The sequence below is a fragment of the Hakea prostrata genome, chromosome 1, assembly GCF_041222555.1.
Source record: "Hakea prostrata isolate BN-2017 chromosome 1, UWA_Hpros_2, whole genome shotgun sequence".
NCBI lineage: Eukaryota > Viridiplantae > Streptophyta > Magnoliopsida > Proteales > Proteaceae > Hakea > Hakea prostrata.
Window position 1 is genome coordinate 39,719,565 of NC_142600.1, and position 14,407 is coordinate 39,733,971.

At 35.4% G+C, this 14,407-nt stretch overlaps 1 long non-coding RNA gene across 2 annotated transcripts; it reads right to left on the reverse strand.

The window, feature by feature from the left end:
• Nucleotides 1-5,350: 5,350 nt before the first annotated feature.
• On the reverse strand, nt 5,351-12,183 carry LOC149028933 (uncharacterized). Of its 2 annotated transcripts, none has more exons than XR_016170677.1 (5): nt 12,081-12,183; nt 11,712-11,813; nt 11,562-11,615; nt 6,414-6,472; nt 5,351-5,925 (listed from the first exon to the last, which is right to left on the reverse strand). It is a non-coding gene; the product is annotated as an uncharacterized LOC149028933 (long non-coding RNA). The 2 variants fall into 2 exon arrangements; XR_016170678.1 differs by having other exon boundaries at nt 6,404-6,472.
• Between the last annotated feature and the right edge of the window lie 2,224 nt (nt 12,184-14,407).

Here is a 14,407-nt window from a genome sequence, read left to right on the forward strand (position 1 = left end):
ATACATCCAACAAAGGAGACTCAAAGGTACACACTATATAAGACATCACCTGCCCACAAGGTAGATATATACAATCTGAATCGTATTCTCAATATTCATTCTTTATCTCTGCGCTCAAGCAGAGCCGTTTATGATCAATTCATCAACTGACTTAGCCTTCGGAGGTGGACTCCCGACCCCAGCGGTCGGGCCACATATGACATTCGTTTTTGCAAGTCATCTATAGGAGATCTAAGGGCTGAGCAGATTTTGGACGCATCATTTGGCGCCGTTTGTGGGAAGCGCTTCAGAAAGTCATGGTTACTAGATCAGCAGCAGCTGTAGCGACCCAGCGAGAAGCTGGTGTTCAACTCCCAGGAGGAAATAATCCAGAAGATATTCCTAAGGGAAGTCGACCTCATGAAGTACGAGAAGATGGTGGTCAGGGAGGAAATAATCCTCCTGATCCACTCCAATACCAGCTAGATCAACTGAAGCTCCAGTTATTAGAGGTGAATCAGAGGCAAGTGGTGGCGTCGCAAGCACCTGATCAACCACCATGATCTACAATAACCTCAGTGATCGATTTCATAATTCTTCCAACCAACCCTTCTGTAGCTACCAGACCATGATCTCCGGTAGAGTCACGGAGGAGATGCTGAAGCTGAGATGCAAGTTCACGACCTTGAAGAAGTTCATCGACTACCCTTTTCCCACCACCTGAAAAATTTCCCGTTCCTGGTGACTCCATTTTCCGATCTCTTAATTTTCTTAGATAGATTTCTCGACGAATTTGAGTGAGAGAGTGAGAGAGAGAGAGAGAGAGAGAGAGAGAGAGAGAGAGAGAGAGAGCTGGGGAGAGAGATAGCTGGGGAGTGCGAGCAAAATGAAGCGTTAGCGAACAGAGAGCGAGAAAGAGAGGCCTTTTAAAGTAAGTCGGATGAGAGAGAGAGCGAGAGTGAGAAAGAAAAAGGTGAAGATCGGACCGTTCAACTTGATAAAGATGACGTCATATAGGATGACGTGATCATCGTACATCTGCCTCCTTGTTTTTGCCCCCTCCCCACGCTTTAAAGTGAGTGGGACCCACTAATAGAAAACAAGAAGAGAATTATCGATAGAAAACAAGAAGAGAATTTCGCCAAAATATTTCACCTTCATCATATGAACCCAACGCCAAAACCAAGGTCCTAGTGTATACACGAATTCGTTGTTGTTGTTGTTGTTTTGTTTTTTTTTTTTTTATTTTAATTTTTTTGTAATAGGAGAGAATTACATATACTTTAAGAAGTATGAGTTTTTACCACTCTACCAACCAGATTCTATGAATTTAGTTTCAGCTATTGAAGAAGAAGGCACAAGGCCTAGAATTGGAGGTGGAATCTTTTGTCTATGACATTCATACATTATTTGTTGAGTTTGTGAATTGTAAGGCTTGTTACTTGCCAAGAGAAGGGAATGTTTTTGCTCATTCTCTCGCTCGGAAGGCTTTATCCATTACTAGTAGGACTTGTTGGTTGATTTCCATCCTTCAGATCAAGGAGCTTTGTATTCAGGATCCTCTGTGTTTTTCTGATTCTCTTCAATGAAAAGTGATCAATCGAAAAAGAAAAAATACAGGAAGAAAGAAGAAAGCGAGGCTTGGGCTTTTTGTTTTCATATCAAGGTATTTTCTTGTTTGTAGCAGCTGGTATTATTCTACAGACAATAGGTTCTTATGATTGGGAAATTGCTGGTATCCTTGATGGATTTCAGCTAGTTAGGGAACTTGCTTTTTCTTTGCGAGAAATTTGGAGTACAACTGCTTCATACCATTGCGGGTCCTTTCACGAAGCCTCAATATTGGATTCTGGATAAATTCCGTTAAGCTTGTTGAGCTTCAATATTTATCTTCCACCCTAACTTCTTAGATTGTTCTACTTTTTTAGTGAAATTTAATCTAAAAGCTTTAGCAGGTCAGGCACTTATCTGTAATATAAGCTTCCTTTTTTTTTACTCTTCTGTAAGTATTTAATAGTATTCTGTGTGTATGAAGTTCTTTTCTTTTTCTGTTTTTCTTTTTTTTATTTGTGTTATAAAAAACTTCAAAAAAATGAAATAAGAAAAAGCAGTTTGGGTAAGGGCAATAGCGGACTTTATAAAATATATGTACAAAAAGGAACCATCACTTAACACAAACTATTAACAAAATTAAGTATGACAGTTTTGTATTCCCATTAGGTGGTTCTGATATTTTTCCTATAAAATATATAAATCAGCTCCTTAGAGTAATTTCAAAAGAGAAAAAACTTGAGAGGAAATAGTTCTAGGAGAAGGTTTCGGACAATGCAAAAAGAAAAGATCTCTTCTCTTTCAACGAACTGGATTAGCCAGACTGCCACGTTTGATGGGAGCTTCTGGGTTAGGGATAAGGGTCCACGTCATACTCCAATGGCATTTGAAACCTTCTGAACAGGAGTCATTCAAGGCTTCTTTAGTCATGGTACCATCACTAATTATTCGAGTAGAAGGTTTCTCTTATGAATGTGCAATTATCAATTAGAATTACTTTTAACGTAAAACATCTACCACTAGTATCATCTAGATGTGCTTTTGACTTGAGAAACCTGCTAAATATTGATTACCAAAAATAAATAAATAAAACACTTGGTAAACATTGAAGGTATTGATCTTATATTCTTTGACATTTTGAGTTTTGCATTATGATTTGACTTGGATTATACCACTAGATCCATGATGATCCAACTAGAGATCAAAAAGCTGAGTGGCATTAGGTCACGGCAATAGATCTGATCCATTTATGGCTTATGGGGGGAAGGGGGTTCTTGTGACTAAAGTATCCATTTCTGGTTTATACCGGTCAAACCAATCTTAGCCGGGTTCGATTGAGAGAATAAAGGAAGGATGATCAGCGACGTCTAAAGAGGAGCGATGATCCAACGGTTATGATTGAAAAAGTGTTATAAGCGGGAAAGCTAGTATAAAAGGGAAAGGAAGATTCGTAAGAAGGTAAGTCTCTGAAATCAACCAAACTCTAAACTCACTTTGATTGAAATCCATTAGAACACTTTGGAAGCTCCAGAGAGCTCTGAAGCATCGTCTTCACCATACTGACTAGATCGTCGGAGACGAGACGCCAATCAAGACGATCGGCTCCGTTTCTTACTGGTATTCTGTTTCTTTCAGGAGTGAGAGGTTGATTGATCGAAGAGCAAACCAGATCGAATCAGATCTGAGGAGTTCAGTGCGGAAAACAACGGTTCAAGGCGATCGGCAGAATTAGCACCAACAGGGGTGATAAGGAAATTGTAAATCAGACCGTACCAATTTGGTCTCAAAATTTTGGCCCTTAGGGTAAATCAATGCTAAAATATTCTAGCCTTGAATCTAGGCCAAGGGCATAGGATTATTTTTTGTCTCATTTTAACCTTTTGTCCCTGATCCTGACCGTGATTTTATCCCTAATCTTTATCCTAACTTTCATCATAATATTAAGTTTTATATTAACTTTGATTCAAGCCTGAATTTGATCATAAGTCATTTTGATCCAATTAGGCAACTTGAATTTGAATTATTATTTTTATTTCTTTAACTGTTGTCATTTGATAAAAATAAATGATTTATTTATTTATTTTTTAATATGTTATATACTTATATGACAAAAACGGACCAAGTTTTTTTTGTTGTTGTTAATAGTAAAAGTAATTAAAGGATTTTTCTTTTTGTTTTTAATATGTTACCATAAAATCAGACTAAGTCATTTGCCATATTCTACATTCTTATTAAATAATTTATATAAATAATAGTTAACTTATTTAAAATCAAAATTCTTTAAAAATCATCAATTTAATGTCATAAATCATTACTCTTAACCTAGGGCATTCCCCGATCAAATTTCAACTAAAATATTTTGATTGTTTTTTAATGATCATCATACAAAATAAGTTTAATGAGTGTAAATATATGTATTATCCTCATATTATAAATAATAATTAAAAACTAATTCAAGTTGATATTGTACCTAAGCATAACTTTTATAAATTGACAATATTAATTTGGAACATCTAAGTAAAATTACAAAACATAAAGTTCTTAAGAGAAGTTTGAATGACATGACTATAGATTAATATTTTATATGACATAACGTATTAACAATATTTAACCATAACAATTGGTGATAAAATATGACGCATTGGCCTTCAATGATATGAAGTAACTAATATCTATTGTAAATCTTTTTTATTAATAAATCAACCAAATGAACATATAATCAACTTACAAAGAGATTGACAAATAAATAATTGTTACAGTGTAATTTGTATTTTTTTTTATTATTCGTATAAAAATCTTATTTTTCAAACAAAAATTGGTCAAAATTATTGGTATTGTTTGAAAAAGAAAACTATTTGCAAGAAAATAATTATACTAACATGTGTTATAATGTAAATATTACTTATATTTCTACAATTGGATTTTAATTAACAAGATATAATAAATACTTTACACCATTGGATTGGTTTTTGTCTTTTAAAATGCATTTTCTCTATATGAACTACTAGGGCTAAGGACACATATATTATTTAAGATTTTTTTTTATTTAAATGTCTTATATATTGATTAGGGATATTTAGAACTCTAGAAATTAACAGCAAATTGTATTTGTTAGTCACTTATTATATGAAACTTTTATAATATATCAATATTTTTATATATAAATTACTGAAATTGAACAACAAATTAGATTATGCATATATGTTACATAAAAAATTCAAATTTGATCAGGGATAGAGATATGGACATAGTCAAGGTCAATAAGAGACATGGACAGGACCAAGACTAATCAATGAAAATGATAGAGTCAAGACCAATTAGGAATAAGTACAGGATTAGGGCCAATCAAGGACAAGGCCACGACCATCAAGGCCAACCCGCCCTAACCCTGCCCAATTAAAGATAATTAGAGCAGAAACAAACTTGACCTTATAAGGCTTAGGGTCAAGGACAAGAATACAAAGTCCTGAATTAAGGTAAGAACGAGAATGGACCTAGCAAAAACATAGAGGTTGGGATTGGAATTGGAAAAGCTCGGCCCAGCCCGGCATTGTTGTGGCACTAGTTTAAAGTATCAAAACAATTTCTCAACAGAAATTGCTAGAATAAGGTTGCATTCAAAAAATTACACCCCCCAACCAGAATATGCTTGTACAAAAAAGCCTTCAAAACCAGGCTTGTCCATTTTATGAATGATGATGATGGATCCGAAATGTTTGTCAATGTAAAATGTCATATTTGATTAAATTAAATAGTAACAAAAACAATAACGAACCACACTGACAAAATAGTTACAATTATTTATCAATGCATCCCAAAAGTTGATGCATCAAAACGCAGTGAATCAGAACCCCAATAAAATTTTGGTTCTTCTTAGGTCAAGACAAAATCTTATTCAAAATACAAATCTGAAACTGAAAATCTAAGTAGATGTCCAGGATAACCATGAACAGAGACAAGTGTCAAAAAAAACACATATATAATACTACTAAGATCTCTCATTGTTGATATACTAGAAAGAGAAAGATAGATTTCCCCAGTAGGAGAAATCTGATCATTGGACCCTGCATCTTCAAATGCAGAAGAAAGATAATATTCCATTGGATCAATTGGGTTGGAGTCATCCTGTTCATCAGCTGATGATGGGTTGTTAGAGTTTGAAGTTTCAGTCTGCTGAAGCTGTGCTTGGCCCAGGTGAGCTTCGGATGAGGAACCTGAAGGTTTTGCTCTTTCTATTGCAGCTCTCAAGGTTGCCACTTCAGCTAGTGTTTCTTGCATCATCATATGTAGCTGAGTTATGATTCCAATAGATCCATGATCCGGATCTTCAAGCCTGCGTTGAGCGTCAAGTTACAAAGAATTTGCAGCTTCTGCTCTTTGGTGAACATCAAGTCCCTGATCATAAAATATATAGGATCCGTTAAAAACAAAGCAGGGGGAATGCAAAATCAGACTTCACCAATGCAAATCCTTTTTCGGTAGTACCACAATTTATTCTACTCTCTCACTCAATCCTTCACAGGACAAGTGTCATCAAGAACTTGAAGAAAGATAAGCCCAAACTCAGGCAGTTAAGTTAGTTCCTTTAGCTTTGTCTAGGTACACATTATCTGGTAACACATGCCCACATCATCAGATGAGGGTAGATCCAAAATTCAGATCAATTACATCCCCATGTATTACATATATCTATAACACCACAACTCTATGCAGCTCAACTTAAAGATCAATCTCCCCAGTTGCCCCCCCCCCCCCTCCCCCAACCAAAAATAAAAAGAGAAAGAAGATACCAATGCTAGATTTAAAATAAACACATGATAGACTAATCTCTGTAAAAAAAAAAAAAAAAAAAAAAAAAAAAATCATAGATCACCTGTTCTTACCAAGACATAGATCAACATGGAAATAAGTTCTGAAACTTTGACGCCAATTCATAAAGTTCCTGCAAAGTAGTTAGGAAAGTAGGAAGGGACGTAAGATTTATCGATGATCAAGAACGAAGTGAATCCTATAGAAATACAATGAAATGGCATGATAAATCAAAACTCAAATTCTCAAATATTTCAATCAGATCAATGATGCCATGTGGACGCAAAGTGTAGAACCAGTTATTTGGAAAAACAGGAATTCAGGTTATTTGATGCATATTTATGTAAAAAGAAAGCAGATGTTAATAAAGACATGACAAAAAAACATTGATTGGCCAAAGATATTGGTTAAATTCATATATGTATAAACTAGTTACACAATCCTTTGGATATTTTCATACAATAAGTAAACTGGTAGGAACAAGAGATTGTACTTCAAGTCAAATAGGGGGGAGTAGTAAATTAAACAAGTCTGCTCATTCCCACGTAGATCTCTAGCAACAAAGAAAAAAAGAAGAAGAAAAAAAATCAAATCAAATCAACCTAGAAATCACTTGAATACATGAATCCTTAAACTCCCAACAGTATTGGCCAAATTTTGTGCTAAATGAATGGATATCAAGAAGTCATGGAATTAGAAAGTATGATTTGAAAATGGTAATTAATGGTAATGATAACACTAACTGTTATTGGAGAGCAGAGCTGTTGGGTCAGCACACCATAACACCCATCACAGGAAGCAGTTGAGTTGATTAAGCAATCAAAATGAGAGCAACTAGATTGTGGATATGCAGATCAAAGAAACTGATAAACTATCTAAGCAAACTACACGGAAATTTGAATCACAAGGGGCAATTTGGTATCCTCTAATAAGCAACTGCTGCAGCTACAACAGGTGGGTCTTCTCATTAATCAATAACGTTTCCAACAGCAATGGAAATCCATAGCTATTATTCTGATATGCAACAAATACCAGAATAGTAAGGTATTGAAAGGTAGGGGAAAAGATAGCAAGGATAGAACAGCGAATAGAGCCTCTCTCACTCTTGCAAAATATGACCTCTTACGGCACTCTTGATAGTAATACAATCTTTTCATTTTACTCATCAAAATCATTGGTTGCTGAAGTAAGCCTTCCCTTTTATTTATAACCTCATAAAGCACATATTCCTTGGGAGTGGGGGAGCACATGTTACAATTTGACCAAATTAAACTTTCAAAACCAGGATCACATTTTCAAAATAGAAACAAGAATGAAAACTGATTCATGACTCATAACCAAGTAGTACCAATCCCACCCCTTTCCTCGCATTTTAACCTTGCCCAACATCACTTATCCTACCAGTTAAATGCACATCAGAATAGACTAGAAAAATAAAGGAGACACTAGATTGAATTCTACATCAAATGTTAATTTCCTTTTTGTATTCTTCATTCAAAATGTCATTTCGGGCTTAATGGAAACATCAAACCCAGTATCACAGAAACCTAAAGAATGAAGGGATTAGAAGTTTACATAAAACTAATTAAAATACATTTCAGGTTAGATCCTTTCACCAATCAAATCCAAAGATTATGCAGACTTTTTTTTGGCTAGGTGGACTCTACTATTTGTAGACCAGTGTAGGAAATAAGTGACCTTCATAAATTCTGAATGCAATATTGCTTCACAATAGATAAGGTACGAATAATTAATAGTACCAATGTCCCATCTCACACTAACATTGAATATGATTCATTTTTCAACAAGGCACGAACAGAGTCTAAATGTATTTACCACAAATAAGCACTTGACAGTCTAGATACTTCACAAAGAATGAAATACCAAATAGCAGACCAAAAAAATAAAAAGTAGTCACCTTGAAAGATGACAAATTCCTTGAGTCCCTTCCTATTTGGAAAATATAAAAAATTTATGTTACCTATGGGTTACATTATTAGGTAAAAAGAAATAAATCCAACATGTTACATATAGCTAGTTGCATCACCCTACTTAAGTTTGTTGCTTTAAGTGTTCTAACCTATTTTAGGCCCATAACCCTCCTAGATTTTATGTTACACCAGCCAACTCTGCCAAAGATGAAGGGACGTTCGTAGAAAGTTCTCCTCTAGGTCAACAATGCAATTTTCTCGAGTCTTTCGTTAAGAAACAAATTTGAAGGTAAATAAAGACATTAAATATGATGAAATTGATTGATTGACATAACTATTTCACTAGGGAATGGACAATGCAAGACACAAAAAAACATAAACTAGTATAGGATCATGCATTTAAATGATTATGTAAAAGGTAATATAAAACAAAAAGGAAAAAGCCCACCCTATAAACCAGCTCCACTAGGATCATGGTCCCTCATTTTTTCTGTTTTGCTCTTGCAACTCAATTGAAGGAGGTTTCTCCAACAAGCCAAGTTGTTGTAGATTTGAGAAGTGGTCTAAGGATAACAATAAGTCGCATGTAAGCAACATTTCAAGTATCACGTAGCGGTGATGTATTGGTCAGATGAATTTACGAGATGCCTCGCTTCATATCTTATCGTATCATAGATACGTATCAATGGGTGTGGAATTAAATGGAAATAATCAAAATATTAAGGAAATAATCTACTATAAATAATCAAAATATTAAGGAAATAATCTAATATAAATAATCAAAATATTAAGGAAATAATCTAATATGAACAAAAAACAATAGATATAGCTAATAAATTATCATTCTATCATGCATCTATTAGTCTTTTGGGTTTTTCTCCCCTTTCGTAATATGTAATGACTAAATGACAAGTTTTTTAGTAGATACATAACACACCTGTTAAAAAAATCAACTGACATTCTGCCTCTAGAACTACATTTTTGGAAGTCTAAATTTAAGTTTCATTGAGACACTTCCTAGCTGATCAACAACAGTAACTAGTGCCCTATAAATAATTTTCATATTCTACTTATTTAGATGAACATATTAGAATATCCAAGAGTGGAAACCATGTTTTTCATAGAATAGTCATTATACTAACTTCTTTGACTTAATTGAAAGTCATTATATTAAGTCCAATGAAAAATACAAGAGACTTTGAGTCCTCCCCTTTGCTTAACATCATTCTATCTCTCTGTAACTCCTGTTGGCCCATTAGAACCAATTTTGCAATCATATCCAGAAAAACTACTACAGAAGATAAGGATCGATACTCCTTACTAGAGGAGTCATTTGCCGCTAACACATCAAGAGATTTTTCTAAAAAGTGAAAACCCCTGATGCAATACATGACATGGAGGTCCCAGAGTTGCTATGGAAAGCATCCGTAGTTCCTCGGATATACTGCTCTCATGTTCTTGGGGAAAATTTGCCATCGGCACCATTGTGGGAGGAATTATTTTGAGGATATGAAAGGCACTAGGAGGAACAACAAGCAGAAAGGAGTGTGGGTGAGGAAGAAGAATGAGGAGAAGAGGCAGTGACAGCTACTGCTCTAAGCAGTAGCAGAAGTCACTGGAGCAGCAACTAAAGAAAAGGAGGGCCGTCTACTACTCTGCAAATTGTAGTGAGAGATATTGAGAGAGATTGAGTTCCGCCTCCGCAAAGAAACCTAAGATTGACTCTTGATCTACCTAGGGAGTAATATGTGGCTCCAAATACTATGCTAATGAAGCAACACTTCCTTCAAGTTCGGGTTACGAAAGAAGGAACCAAGAAGAAGGTATCAACACCAACTAGTTTTATTATGAGACAGCTCATGATGTTCATATTGACCTATTATGCGCCTTTGCATCTAGCATTGGGTAGACCTCATACAATTATTATCCTAGTTCTACCATATCTTTTGTTTCATTTCTTTTAGAACAATCACAAACACCTTTTTTTATTTTATTTTATTATGGACTACTACCACAAATTTCATGTGTGACAGCATTCAATGTGTATTCTTGAATAATCTCATTTTTCAATTATTCAACCATTTCATTTTAGCAAGTTCAACGTTAGTCAGATTAGTCAACATTTATATGTTTCTATGCAACAACAAGATCTTATTTGTAACAAGAGTTTTCTTGGTTGGTTAATGCGTTACAGGTGTGGTAGAGATAATTTCTGTTAATACATTATATTTTAACATCTCTTTGTCTTCTTCTTCTTCTTCTTCAACTTCTATCATCTCTCAAATTACCAATTAACATTTAGTTCAAGTCATCCTATGTTCAACTGCAGCTCCTCAGGTTTCACAATAAGGGAGGGTGAATTACAATATCACATGTTTTTAGGCAACCAATTGCCAATATCGTGAACTAATATTTTAATGCTGATGACTACAAGAAGAAGAACAATTCCAAGTTTCTAACGGGGAAAACGTAGATCAGAGAATTACCAAATATATAGGAAATTCCTCACTCAAAAGTGGCAGAGAAGAAGAGAACACAAATACTTGCACAAATGGAAGTGATAACATATTATTGCTTCTAGATATTTACATAAAAAAGACGGTAATATATTAACCACAGTTAAGTATATAATATCACATTCAATGCAAATCTAATCAAGATAAACAAGAGGCGTTAAAACAATAACCTCAGCGAATAGTGCCAAACAGAGGCGGGCGCATATTACTGCTTGGATACTTAGATTAAAGGTGGTTCTATTTTTGCTGATGAGGATGTACAGGCCTTCCAAAGGGCAAATTGCCTCGGGTTTATGCGAGCCCCACGACCAAATGACAAGGTAATTGAGATTTAATGTTAAGACATTAAATTGAAGGTGACTAGCCTCAAGTAGCTAATGGGATTCAAACATAGGTCAGCCATCGATTTAGGGAATGTTCATGCCAACCACTCTAACCCCTTCAGGTAATATACTATCACCATTAAATAAATAAATAAAAGAAAAACATCTTTTCAGCCGTTTTTAAATTACCCACCCCAGCAGCGGAGGTATAATAATATTACCCAAAAAGAAAAAGAAAAAAAAAGGTTATATCTAATGATTTTTTTTTTCTTTTAACTAGCTACCAAGAGCAGCTGCTGTCCCCTTCCCTTGAAATGGATGGATCCCAAAACGCTGGCAGAAGGGATTCTCCCTCAGTCCCTCACCAACTGACCATGAGTGTCAAATCACAAACATAAATTCAAATTTCAAATTAAGAAGTGGGCGACCAAATAAGAAGACATAGAACGAACCTTATAACACCCTGGTAAATCATCAATCCGATTTGTCCACACATTCTTTATTAACTGCAACAGAAAGATCACAATCACCTCCACGAATGGAACAATTTAATTACTTAGTTGAGCAAGAATATAAGAGGGGTTAGCAAGAGCATCCAATACCTTCAAACTATAATGCATGAGGTCCGATCGTTGTACGGGCCCCTCTACAGCCAGCAAATTTATAAACTGGGTTGGTCCCATAACTATTTGATTGTACAAAATCTGCAACACAGCAATTTTAGGGTTAAAAATAGTAGAAAATAAGATCTAAATCTTCTTCCGAAGAAGATATGTCAACCAACAAGTGTTGTTTTGAATTCAATTGGCCATCTCATTTGTCTAATATGAAAAAGGCCAAGATAGTTTCCACCTTCACAATCGCAATCTCAGTTTTAGAATACAGCTAAAAATCATGAACATCTATTCAGCATTCATAAAAGAACCGAGAATTGACAAGAGAGAGAGATTCAATTGAACTCCTCATCATACCTGAAGAAGAACGAACCAGACGAATCAAATGAAATGGCTAGCAGCTTGACAGACTGGTAGAAAAGGATTACAAGAGGCCGTCATTGCAGATGCACATTGTAAACCCAACCTAACCCTGAGCCACCTTATATAGCGGCTGCTTGGTGGAGACTCCCATGGAGTCCGGATCAGCTACCCGTAAGAACTAGGGGTTGGGTGATGGGATTTTTTTTTTTTTTTTTTTAATTTTTTATCTGTGGGTCCCACAAGATTTATAGTGGCAACGGGGTGATGATCCGGATTCATTAACAGTCACCAAAATTATTCACCAGGGCCCGGATGAACCTTGGATCCAAAAATTACTCATCAGGTTGTGACATCATGCAAGAGTCCGGATCAGGTCTTGTGACGGTTTTAGACCGCATACTAGACAATGAAACCCATTACAATGTTAATTTTAAAGTGAATTCTACACCAATACTGTGTGGTTCAAAATTGTCAGGAAAATTATTGATAATCCTTGTCCTTTTGTACGAGTAGTACAAATATTTTAGCTCAATTTATTAAGAAATATGTATACAACTATGCACTTGTAAGGGCGCATTTGGTAACAGTCTTTTTTTTTTTTTTTTTTTTTTTTTTTTTTGGATGAGGTTCATCCGGGCCAGCTTACGCGCACCATGATTACATCCTCAAGGGAGATTTTATATATATATATAATTAATGCCGCCGAACGGGTGCGAACCCAAGACCTCCCCTAGGGAAGTTGAGTCTTTAACCGCTTTAGTAACCCATCATTGGCGGTAACAGTCTTTTCTGATAACGACGTTTTTTGCGCGAATTGTATTCTAGCATTTTTATCAAAGAATGGTAGTCTTAACACAACTTTGATCATTTGAAGATTTTTGTGTTAAGAACACTTAGAGATGACAATGAAAACTTAAAAAATAAATCATCATCATCTTATGAAGGCCGGAAGGAGTTGTTGTGTGTGAATGAAGTTTGGGTTGAGTGTTCATCTTTGACGTACTTTTTGTTTTTGAGAACAACGAAGCAAATCAAAGTTGTTGTACAAAACCCTTCCCAGACATGAAAACTAGATAGGTTCGTTTCCTGAAAACGAAAGAATGATCCATATTGCCAAATGCTTTTCGGCATTCTTTGGTGTTCTTAGAATGAAAGAACGCTAAAAGTTGTTCCGTATATTGTTACCAAATGCACCCTAATATTATTTTCTTCCCTTTGACTTTATTGGATGGATGGAGAGAAGCAAGGAGTTCGGGTAATGCCTTAGCACGTGGGTTAACCCTTGGATGTGGATCACCACTCACATGGATGGTACTGACCAGAAAAGAACAACATTCAATGCTCTCTATCATAATCAATTGGTCAATCTTTAGCAACTTTTTTTTTCCTTGAAAAAAGTTAGCTTGTACTTATTAATTAGAAAGAAAAGAAATTACTTTATAAAGTAACCTTACCATTGCATCATCTCCTGCAATTCAGGAGAGACCTCTTCTCCTCTAGGGTCAGATCTAAAGAATTCTAGCAATTGATTCTAAACTTTGTAAGAAACTATCTACTTGAAAATCTAAATCTGTCTTTTGCAGGTAGAGGAGGTTCTAATCCAATTTGTACTTCAATCCTTCCCTATATATCACATGAATTACCTTGCATTCCCAAACTTGTATAAAGAAACAAATGGACAAGATTCGCCAACAATTCTAGCAATTAAGGGGACCCCATGGAAGGGAGAAAGCTTTCTCTAATCAACTAGGATAATTGCTGCCTCCAGAAATCTTTGGGAGTTCTGGGCTTGAAGCGCATAGAGGATTTCAACAATTGCTGCTGCAGCAAGGTTAGCGGCTTATGAACTATCCATCAATCCTGAAACCAAAATTACTTCCCCTCCTCTGTTTTTGACCCACACATGGCCAAGAAGCTGGGGTCTAAAACTTGGAAGAGCTTATGTTCTCTCTTTCCTTTGCTTGCAGCAATGTGTGGAGGATGGCACTGAAACCTCATTTTGATTTGATCCTTGGGTATACTACACCCTGGACCACAAAGTGGGATCTATAGCCACCCTCCCTCAGCCTTAGAATGCAACTGTGCTGGAGGTGTTTACTAATAAACAAGAACTCACATGGGATCTTAATACAATTTTGGATCCTGATGTGGCATCTCTTGTAAACACTATATCTTATACGTCTATTGATTACTAGAAGTCAGTTATATCTTGTTGGTTATATTATATATCTCTATACTCGAAATAGAAGGGGAAAAATCCTTACTTGGATTCGCTTTCCCAAATATAGAATATCTACAGCAGAAGTAATTTGGATCCACGT